The sequence below is a fragment of the Brassica napus genome, chromosome C5, assembly GCF_020379485.1.
Source record: "Brassica napus cultivar Da-Ae chromosome C5, Da-Ae, whole genome shotgun sequence".
Taxonomy (NCBI): domain Eukaryota; kingdom Viridiplantae; phylum Streptophyta; class Magnoliopsida; order Brassicales; family Brassicaceae; genus Brassica; species Brassica napus.
This window is the reverse complement of record NC_063448.1, coordinates 9,915,477-9,926,127: the sequence shown is the minus strand read 5'-3', so window position 1 is coordinate 9,926,127 and position 10,651 is coordinate 9,915,477. Positions and strand designations below refer to the sequence as shown.

Sequence of the window (10,651 nt, the reverse complement as noted above, 5' to 3'; positions counted from 1 at the left end):
TTTAATTTTTAATCATATTGTATGTTATTTCATTATCAGTTAGTTTTTATCATTAGAAATCCAAATCATGTTTAAGTTAAGCCAATTAATATAAGTCATTTCTAGTCTTTTATTCTTCAAGTTTTGAGATTGAAAAGAAAAATAAGACTTGATAAAAAGAAAAAAAAGATCTTTTTAGAAAAATAGACTTGATACAAAAGACAATATAAGAAAAAATAATATTTTTTCAGAAAAATATTATTTTTATAAAAAAGAAGTTTATTGAAATTGTAATTTTCTCAAAAAGTAAATTTGATGTTTGTGTTATGATTTTATATATGTAGTGCTATTTGTTTTGATAATATTTTGTCTAAGAATTTATCACTGAGATTAGAATAAAAAAGAGATTTAGTGGTTGTTTTAGTCTTAGATATGATTCACGATTGACTTCAGAACATTAATAGTTATAGTATATGGAAGGTTAATTAGATGATAGTCTTGTGTTTTTCTCAAACTAAAAATTCAAAAAAAAAAAAAACTCGTCAGGTCATGTACTTCTCGAGTTTACAAAAACTTTTGGTGGAACTATGAACCAGAACTTGTGGGTGAGACTGTTGGGACGAAGTCTCTGAAGTTTATAAACTTCAGTCGGAAATCTTGGTCAGTGGGAGAGAGATTGGTAACGTTAGTCGGTTCATACACCATAGCTAACGTTATGTGGCAGCCTGTTGAGTTTGAAAAGGATGGCCAACCTTCGGTTCGTATTGCGTTTTTTGCAAAGAGGCATATACCTCCGTTGACCGAGTTAAGGTATGATTATGAAATTTCTTATGATACTGGAGAGGTTGATGAAGATGGAAGCATGGTTTTTAGAGGTAAAAGGGTTTGCGTATGTGGTTCGGGAAACTGTCGTGGTTCTTTTGAGTGAGGTTGAATTTCTTCTTATTATTGTTGTTGTCTTTTCTTTTTTTGTTGCTGTTTTGATTATTATGGTCTTGTGTTTCCTTTTAATCATTAAGAATAAAAAACTTATTTAAGTATTTAATCATATTGTTTACTTACGTTATTTCATTATCAGTTAGATTTGTATCATAATAAATCCAAATCATGTTTAAGTTATGCCAATTAATATAAGTCATTTCTATTCTTTTATTCTTCAAGTTTTGAGATTGACAAGATAATAGGACTTGATAAAAAAGAAAAATAGACTTGATAAGGAAAAAAAAAAGAAAAAAAAAATTATTTTTAGAAAATTTTTTTTTTTATAAAAAAAAGATTATTGAAATTGTAATTTTCTAAAAAAGGAAATTTGATGTTTGAGTTATAATTTAATATATGTAGTGCTATTTGTTTTGATAATAATTCTCTAAGCATTTAACAATGAGATTAGAATAAAAAGGAGATTTAGTGGTTGTTTTAGTCTTAGATTCACGATTGACTTCAGAACATTAATAGTTATAGTTATATGAAAGGTTATTTAGTTGATTTTTTATTTGATAGTCTTGTGTTTTTCTCAAGCTAACAATTAAACTCGTCATGTCACGTATTTCTCAAGTTTACAAAACTTTAGGTGGAACTATGAACCGGAACTTGTGGGTGAAGACTGTTGGTATGAAGCCTCTGAAGTTTATAAGCTTCAGTAGGAAATCTTAGTCAGGGCGAGAGCGATTGGTAATGTTAGTCGGTTATGAACCATAGCTGCTCGGCTAACGTTATGTGGCAGTTTGAAAAGGATGGCCAACCAACCTTCAGTTTGTATTGCGTTTTTTGCAAAAAGGCATATACCTCCATTGATAGAGTTGAGGGATAATTATGGAATGTATTATAATACTGGAGAGGTTGATGAAGATAGAAGCATGGTTTTTAGAGGTAAAAGGGGTTTGCTTACGTGGTTCGGGAAACTGTCATATTTCTTTTGAGTGAGGTTGAAATTTCTTATTATTATTGTTGTTTTGTCTATTTCTTTTTTTGTTTTTTTTTATTATTATGGTCTTGTGTTTCCTTTTAATCATGAGACAATTAGCTGAATATACCCAACTTACCAAGAAATTAAGAAACTACCCTAAAGCAAGAAAAACTCATGTCCACTGTAGATATTTTGTCTTTTTTTCCCCATTTTACCCCTGCCCTAAATTTTTATATGTTTCTCTTTCTTGCCTTAAATTTTTAATATATATGATACAATAATTGTTAACCGCTTGGATAATATTAGTTGAATAGATAATGATTAATTTAGCACGTTAACATAATTTGTAACTTCTAACAGAATAATATATTAGTTAACGATTGCTACTTTAACCATTTTACCAATGTAAAAAGCGATAACATGTTTTGTAACAGTTAACCAAACATGTATCAGCTAATCATAATATGTTATATGTAATATTAATACAAAGTTTCAACGTAAACTGTTATGTGACTTGTTTTAACCTACTAACTTATTTCATAGCATCTAACAAACTATTTATCAGCCAAGTCAAACTATTTTTTAGAAAAAATTACAAACCGTTTTAAAAGGCCGTTAACATGTTTTATAACAGCTAAGTAGACATTTATCAGCTAATGATAATATATTTTGTGAAAAAATCGGCATCCACCGGTTTAGTAACAACTAACTAAACATGCATATGCTCACAATATGTGATTTGTAGCATGTAATAAAAAATCATCCGTTAACTTAATAAATATCGACTACAAGCACAAATAACTTAAATGTTAGATTCAGGTTTCATCAATGTCGGGAAATCTCTATATTTCTTGATTATGTAAACCATCAATACAACCATGAGCTTTTACCAGCGAATGAATTGAAGAGATCTCACATGTATATTAAACAAAATTTCTTAGACATTCATATCACGGTCAGATTGAGTAAAAGAATAGAGATGATAGATAGAAAAACTCATGTGAGGATAGTACTCATTAGATTCATACTCTGTATTAATTGAAATATATGTACCTGTTGTTGATTCACATCGTTGGAAATAGAAAAGATAAGGAAAAAAACATTTAGATTAATAGGAAAAAATTGTGTTTGGTGATTTTAAGAAAATACAAGAGAGAGAGAGAAGTAAGAAGATTGTTATGGGCATAAGATAATAAGAAGACACAAGATAGAGAATGATTCAGATAGTTGGGGCATGGGTAATTCTGTATTATAAAGATATCAACAGTGTCAAAATTAGTCATAGGACATTTTGCAAATATTAGTTTTCTTGTGTATATGGAGCCTAATTTATCTTTAATCATTAAGAATAAAAACTTAATTAAGTATTTAATCATATTGTTTAGTTATGTTATTTCATTATCAGTTAGATTTGTATCATAAGAAATCTAAATCATGTTTAAGTTAAGCCAATTAATATAAGTCATTTCTAATCTTTTATTCTTCAAGTTTTGAGATTGAAAAAAAATAAGACTTGATAATAAAAAGACAAAAAAAGAAAAAAATAAGTTTTTTTTAAAGAAAAATAGACTTGATAAAAAGGCAAAATAAGAAAAAAAAATAATATTTTTGTAGTTGTAATTGTAATTTTCTCAAAAAGTAAATTTGATGTTTGTGTTATGATTTTATATATGTAGTGCTATTTGTTTTGATAATACTTTGTCTAAAGCATTTATCAGTGAGATTAGAATAAAAGGGAGATTTAGTGGTTGTTTTAGTCTTAGATATGATTCACGATTGACTTCAGAACATTAATAGCTATAGTTATATTGAAGGTTAATTAGTTCATTTTTTATATGATAGTCTTGTGTTTTTCTCAAGCTAACAATTTAAAAAAAAAAACTCGTCAGGTCATGTACTTCTCGAGTTTACAAAAACTTTAGGTGGAACTATGAACCGGAACTTGTGGGTGAAGACTCTTGGGACGAAGTCTCTGAAGTTTATAAACTTCGGTCGGAAATCTTGGTCAGTGCGAGAGAGATTGGTAACGTTAGTCGGTTCATAAACCGTAGCTGCTCGTCTATCGTTATGTGGCAGCCTGTTGAGTTCGAAAAGGATGGCCAACCTTCGGCTCGTATTGCATTTTTTGCAAAGAGGCATATACCTCCGTTGACAGAGTTGAGGTATGATTATGGAATATCTTATGATACTGGAGAGGTTGATGAAGATGGAAGCATGGTTTTTAGAGGTAAAAGGGTTTGTTTATGTGGTTCAGGAAACTGTCGTAGTTCTTTTGAGTGGGGTTGAATTTCTTATTATTATTGTTGTCGTCTATTTTTTTTTTTTTTTTTGTTGTTTTGATTATTATGGTCTTGTGTTTCATTTTAATCATTAAGAGTAAAAACTTAATTAAGTATTTAATCATATTGTTTACTTATGTTATTTTATTATAGGCTAGATTTGTATCATAAGAAATCCAAACCATGTTTAAGTTCAGCCAATTAATATAAGTCATTTCTACTCTTTTATCCTTCAAGTTTTGAGATTGAAAAGAAAAATAGGACTTGATAATAAAAAAGACAAAATAAGAAAAAAATAAGATTTTTTTTAGAAAAGATAAACTTGATAAAAAGGCAAAATAAGAAAAAAATAAGTTTTTTTGTAGAAAAATATTTTTTTTATATAAAAAAATAAGTTTATTGAAATTATATTTTTTTCTCAAAAATTAAATTTGATTTTTGTGTTATGATTTTATATATGTAGTGCTATTTGTTTTGATAATACTTTGTCTAAAGCATTTATCAGTGAGATTAGAATAAAAAGGAGATTTAGTGGTTGTTTTAGTCTTAGATATGATTCACGATTGACTTCAGAACATTAATAGATATAGTTATATTGAAGGTTAATTAGTTCATTTTTTATATGATAGTCTTGTGTTTTTCTCAAGCTAACAATTTAAAAAAAAAACTCGTCAGGTCATGTACTTCTCGAGTTTACAAAAACTTTAGGTGGAACTATGAACCGGAACTTGTGGGTGAAGACTCTTGGGACGAAGTCTCTGAAGTTTATAAACTTCGGTCGGAAATCTTGGTCAGTGCGAGAGAGATTGGTAACGTTAGTCGGTTCATAAACCGTAGCTGCTCGTCTATCGTTATGTGGCAGCCTGTTGAGTTTGAAAAGGATGGCCAACCTTCGGCTCGTATTGCATTTTTTGCAAAGAGGCATATACCTCCGTTGACAGAGTTGAGGTATGATTATGGAATATCTTATGATACTGGAGAGGTTGATGAAGATGGAAGCATGGTTTTTAGAGGTAAAAGGGTTTGTTTATGTGGTTCAGGAAACTGTCGTAGTTCTTTTGAGTGGGGTTGAATTTCTTATTATTATTGTTGTCGTCTATTTCTTTTTTTTTTTGTTGTTGTTTTGATTATTATGGTCTTGTGTTTCATTTTAATCATTAAGAGTAAAAACTTAATTAAGTATTTAATCATATTGTTTACTTATGTTATTTTATTATAGGCTAGATTTGTATCATAAGAAATCCAAACCATGTTTAAGTTCAGCCAATTAATATAAGTCATTTCTACTCTTTTATCCTTCAAGTTTTGAGATTGAAAAGAAAAATAGGACTTGATAATAAAAAAGACAAAATAAGAAAAAAATAAGATTTTTTTTAGAAAAGATAAACTTGATAAAAAGGCAAAATAAGAAAAAAATAAGTTTTTTTGTAGAAAAATATTTTTTTTATATAAAAAAATAAGTTTATTGAAATTATATTTTTTTCTCAAAAATTAAATTTGATTTTTGTGTTATGATTTTATATATGTAGTGCTATTTGTTTTGATAATATTTTTTCTAAGCATTTATCAGTGAGATTAGAATAAAAAAGAGATTTAGTGGTTGCTTTAGTCTTAGATATGTTTCACTATTGACTTCAGAACATTAATAGTTATAGTTATATGGAAGGTTAATTAGTTTATTTTTTATATGATAGTCTTGTGTTTTTCTCAAGCTAACAATTCAAAAAAAAAACTCATCAGGTCATGTACTTCTCTAGTTTACAAAAACTTTAGGTGGAACTATGAACCAGAACTTGTGGGTGAAGACTGTTGGAATGAAGTCTCTGAAGTTTATAAACTTCGGTCGGAAATCTTGGTCAGTTCGAGAGAGATTGGTAACGTTACTCGGTTCATAAACCATATCTGCCTGGCTAACGTTATGTGGCAGCCTGTTGGGTTTGAAAAGGATGGCCAACCTTTGGTTCGTATTGCGTTTTTGCAAAGAGGCATATACCTCCGTTGACAGAGCTGAGGTATGATTATGGAATGTCTTATGATACTGGAGAGGTTGATGAAGATGGAAGCATGGTTTTTAGAGGTAAAAGGGATTGCTTATGTGGTTCGGGAAACTATCGTGGTTCTTTTGAGTGAGGTTGAATTTCTTATTATTATTGTTCTTGTCTTTTTCATTTTTTTGTTGTTGTTTTGATTATTATGGTCTTGTGTTTCCTTTTAATCATTAAGAATAAAAAACTTATTTAAGTATTTAATCATATTGTTTACTTACGTTATTTCATTAACAGTTAGATTTGTATCATAAGGAATCCAAATCATGTTTAAGTTAAGCCAATTAATATTAGTCATTTCTAGTCTTTTATTCTAGTTTTGAGATTGAAAAGAAAAATAAGACTTGATAAAAAAAAGACAAAATAAGAAAAAAATAAGAATTTTTTTTAGAAAAATAGACTTGATAAAAAAAGACAAAATAAGAAAAAAAAATAGATATTTTTTCGAAAAATATTTTTTTTTATAAAAAAAAGAAGATTATTGAAATTTTAATTTTCTAAAAATGTAAATTTGATGTTTGTGTTATAATTTTATATATGTAGTGCTGTTTGTTTTTATAATATTTCTCTAAACATTTATCACTGAGATTAGAATCAAATGGAGATTTGGTGGTTTAAGTCTTATATATGATTCAAGATTAACTTCAGAACATTAATAGTTATAATTATATGCGAGATTAATTAGTGATTTTTTATATGATCGTCTTGTGTCTTTCTCAAGCTAACAATTCAGAAAAACTTGTCATGTCATGTACTTCTCGAGTTTACAAAAAACTTTAGGTGGAGCTATGAACCGGAACTTGTGGGTGAAGACTGTTGGGACGCTGAACTTTATAAACTTCGGTCGGAAATCTTGGTCGGTGCGAGTGCGATTGGTAACATTAGTCGGTTCATGAACCATAGCTGCTCGGCTAACGTTATGTGGCAGCCTGTTGAGTTTGAAAAGGATGGCCAACCAACCTTCGGTTCATTTTACATTTTTTGCAAAGAGGCATATACCTCCGTTGACAGAGTTGAGGTATGATTATGGGATGTCTTATGATAGTGGAGAGGTTGATGAAGATGGAAGCATGGTTGTTAGAGGTAAAATGGTTTGCTTATGTGGTTTGGGAAACTGTCATGGTTCTTTTGAGTGAGGCACTACAAGAAAAAAGGTTTTTCTTAGGGGTCGAATAACGCTATCTAACGATACGATAGCGATTTTTGAAGCGATGTATCATCGTCCGTCATAGTAGATCAGACACATTAGATAGCGGTTTTTTGTGCTGCTATCTTATTGTCATATACTATAGCGTTTTTTTGTGTGCAACTAAATATTTTTTAATAACGTATTATTTTCGTTATTATTTACAGTATTAAAAATTTAAAAGAAAATACAAATAAAAAATTATAAAAATTTTATATATCGATATTATTTACATATTTATGGATCGGTATATTAAACTAAACCAAACTAAACCAAGCTAAACCAATTTAAAAAAAAAAATAGAAACTAAACCTAAATTTCTAAACCTAAAGTCCATTTTCAATCATCTACTGCCGCCACCTCTATCTTCTTCGTGCTTGGCTCCACCTCCACACCACGACCCTAACTTCTGCCACCACAGCTTCTTCAGATCTGACGATTCATTGTCTTCGCCGCATCCATCACCTCAAGATCGTCCCATTCACCTCGCCGCATTTCTTCTTCCTCTTTCATCTCCGCACCACCTCTGTCGCATCTTCTTCCTCCTCTTCATGACGTTGTCTCATTCTGTTAACAAAAAAAAATCAAAATCAAACAATGAGAGAGAGATGATGTCAAAACTGTTTACCATACAAGCAAATTGACAAGGACCATTTTGTAGAAACTATATGTTGTTTATAGAGTCCATCGAAGTAACATACCTTCAATCCACCGTCCTCAGCTCCAGCCCACAATTGTCCTGCTCAAAGAACCGTCTGATTTGACTTTGCTTAAGAGGATGGGGTCTGGCCTCGAAACTGGGAGGTCGATTTGGATGAACTGCAGACATAATCAAAACCTTGAAGGTCCCACCGCACTTCCCAACGAAATTCCAGCAGAGAATCGGAGCCGTCAGCGTGGGGGGGGGGGGGGGGGAGTAGCCGTGGCGGAGGAGAAGTCAGGATCATTGGGACTGGTAAAGAAGGATAAAGCGTAGAGACTGGATATGTTTCTCTGCAATATCGATGGATTTTTTTGGTCAACTAGAGAGACGTCGTATAGGAGAATATAAATGAGAAAGATAGAGATTTAATTGTAACCATTCGATTAAAGTTCATCAATGGCTAAAAATTGTGGTTTGTGAGAAAGAAAAATTAACCAATAGGAGAAAAGGTTGAAGGTTGACAAAAAAAATAGTTTTAACCCTTCGATTAGAATTAATCAATGGCCCATAAAATAGAGGCAACAAAAATTGGTTTTACATTTTTTTTTTTTGAATTTACCTAAATTTAAAGATTAGATACTATAATTTAACATTTGAGATATAAATTTTGATTTGAATTTTGTGAATTTATGACTTTTAAAAATTTCATAATAGGGTTTGAATAATTAGAGTTATGTTAAGTATTTTTTTTTTTAAAATACAAATTTAAGAGTTATGTTTATGATTCAGGGGTTTGCTTGGAATTTTAAGAGTGTAAATATTTGTGAATAAGATTTAGATTTGAAATTTGTTAAATTGTTGAAACTTAGATTTATAGTTTATATTTAGTGGATGTATGACTAATGTTTGAAGTTTGAGTTTAGGGTATAGAGTTTGGTTGAGAAATTAAAGTTTGTGTATTTGGAATTATATATTAAAGCTAAAAAGAATAAATTTTGAGTTTAAGTTTAAGATTTGAACTTATAGTACAAGAATATTAGAGTTTTAAAGTTTATATTCTGAGTTTAGAGTTTTAAAACTTGTTTAGGGTTTAGGATTTAAAAAGCCAAACATAGCATTTTAAAATGTTTTGCTATTAAACATACGCTATTATAGCGTTTTCAAATATGCCCCTCTATTATAACGTTTCCAAATATACAAACGCTATCTAAAAGTAATAGTTATGTCAACCATAACACAATCGAAAAAACGCTATCCCGGTCTGCTATTAAAACTTATTTTTCTTGTAGTGAGGTTGAATTTCTTATTATTATTGTTGTTGTCTTTTTCGTTTTTGTTGTTGTTTTGATTATCATGGTCTTGTGTTTGCTTTTAGTCATTAAGAATAAAAAAGTTATTTAAGTATGTAATCATATTGTTTACTTATGTTATTTCATTATCAGTTAGATTTGTGTCATAAGAAATCAAAATCATGTTTAAGTTAAGCCAATTAATATAAGTCATTTCTAGTCTTTTATTCTTCAGATTTTGAGATTGAAAAGAAAAACAGGACCTGATAAAAAAGACAAAACAAGAAGAAAATAAGATTTTGTTTTTAGAAAAATAGACTTGATAAGAAAGACAAAATAAGAAAAAAAATAAGATTTGTTTTTAGAAAAATATTTTAATAAAAAAGAAGATTATTGAAATTGAAATTTTCTAAAAAAGTAAATTTGATGTTTGTGTTATAATTATATATATGTAGTTCTATTTGTTTTGATAATATTTCTCTAAGCATTTATCGCTGAGATTAGAATAAAAGAGAGATTTAGTGGTTTTTTAGTCATAGATATGATTCACGATTGACTTCGGAACATTAATAGTTATAGTTATATGCATAATTAATTAGTTGATTTTTTATATGATAATCTTGTGTTTTTCTCAATCTAACAATTCAAAAAAACTCGTCATGTCATGTGCTTCTCGTGTTTACAAAAACTTTAGGTGGAACTATGAACCGGAAATTGTGGGTGAAGACTGTTGGGACGAAGTCTCTGAAGTTTATAAACTTCGGTCGGAAATCTTGGTCGGTGCGAGAGCGATTGGTAACGTTAGTCAGTTCATGAACCATAGCTACTCGGCTAACGCTATGTGGCAGCCTATTGAGTTTGAAAAGGATGGCCTACCTTCGATTCGTATTGCGTTTTTTGCAAAGAGGCATATACCTCCGTTGACAGAGTTGAGGTATGATTATGGAATGTCTTATGATACTGGAGAGGTTGATGAAGATGGAAGCAGAGTTTTTAGAGGTAAAAGGGTTTGCTTATGTGGTTCGGGAAACTGTCATGGTTCTTTTGAGTGAGGTTGAATTTCTTATTATTATTGTTGTCGTCTTTTTTTTTGTTGTTGTTTTGATTATTATGGTCCTTTTAATCGTTAAGAATAAAAAACTTATTTAAATATTTTATCATTTTGTTTACTTATGTTATTTCATTATCAGTTAGATTTGTATCATAAAAAATCTAAATCATGTTTAAGTTAAGCCAATTAATATAAGTCATTTCTAGTTTTTTATTCTTCAAGTTTTGAGATTGAAAAGAAAAATAGGACTTGATAATAAGAAGACAAAATGAG

General features: G+C 29.6%; 1 long non-coding RNA gene across 1 annotated transcript; it reads right to left on the bottom strand.

Moving 5' to 3' along the window:
* Window positions 1-7,583: 7,583 nt before the first annotated feature.
* Window positions 7,584-8,459, bottom strand: LOC125587529. The gene is made up of 2 exons (XR_007323801.1): window positions 8,097-8,459; window positions 7,584-7,962 (listed from the first exon to the last, which is right to left on the bottom strand). It is a non-coding gene; the product is annotated as an uncharacterized LOC125587529 (long non-coding RNA).
* Between the last annotated feature and the right edge of the window lie 2,192 nt (window positions 8,460-10,651).